This window comes from Arabidopsis lyrata (genome assembly GCF_000004255.2).
Source record: "Arabidopsis lyrata subsp. lyrata unplaced genomic scaffold ARALYscaffold_3, whole genome shotgun sequence".
NCBI lineage: Eukaryota > Viridiplantae > Streptophyta > Magnoliopsida > Brassicales > Brassicaceae > Arabidopsis > Arabidopsis lyrata.
In genome coordinates this window covers 17,958,759-17,959,920 of record NW_003302553.1, presented here as the reverse complement: position 1 = coordinate 17,959,920, position 1,162 = coordinate 17,958,759, and positions in this window count along the sequence as shown.

Below are 1,162 nucleotides of genomic sequence, written 5' to 3'. Positions count from 1 at the left end.
AATAAGAGTAATTTGCGGAGAGGCTTCGGAGAAGAGAAGCCTTGAAGATGTTTTAGTAGAGAGTCCCGTGAGCGGCTGACTGGAAATTGCATCTTCGAGAAACGTTTCCCACGAGTAGTTGCATCTGACGATTCTTTTTGCCTCATTCTTCATATTTATTTTCGATTTGTAAATCTGAGAATTCGATAAAAGAAGATCAAAACCCAGTTTCCAAGAGATCCGAGATCGACTACTTATTCAAGATCCAATAAGTCCATGGGGAGCCGACAACAACAAATAAGATCTGCTTGAAAGGTAAGAGATACATATTTGCTGCTACTGTAATAATCGATTCGATGCTTAATAAAATCTGACTGCATATTTTGTTTGTTTATATCTTGATTTTACAATGACTTCCATACAGCAGATAAAAATCTATGCTAATTATATAAAGTTTCTCCCACGTTGGGGCACTTTCTAAGTTTATTAGAGCATTTGAGGCACTTTGGGGGTAGTGAGCACTTTTTAAGTTTTTCAAACCAATCAATACCATTTTACCCTCCCTTTTCTCCTTCTTCTAACAATCGAATAACAAACTAGTTAGGATAGGAAGAAATCTGCTTTAATTGTGGGCCGTCAGATTAAAGTTAAAGTTCAGATCTAATGGCTATAGATGGACACAGTTTCCTGAGTGAGATCTAGTTGTTGGATAAAAATAGAATAAATGTATTGGTAATAAAAGAGATATTTAGAGGTTATTCAAATTGATAATCAATTTTTCTTTTGTATAATAGACTATAATTACGATTTTCCTTCGTTTTAAGATCCATATTACTATATTTTATTTGTATAATTATATTAAACATTGTCCTTTTTTTATTGTACATATATTCGTTACTGAATGGATGGCATATCCACCAAACTATGACCACGTGGTCATATCAATTTAGGTCTAATTTATTTTTTCACTCTAATGAAAAGTATATCACAATAAACCCTAGAATAATTGTAGACAATCATGGTTCCTTAACCATAATAGCTTGAACCCAAACCATATAAAATAAATCCTAAACCCTGAACCCTAAACCCTAAACCATAGACATTAAACCCTAGTCCCTGAACCTAAACCTTAAACTCTAAACTTAAAACTCTAAACCCTAAAACCTAAACCATATATAGAGAA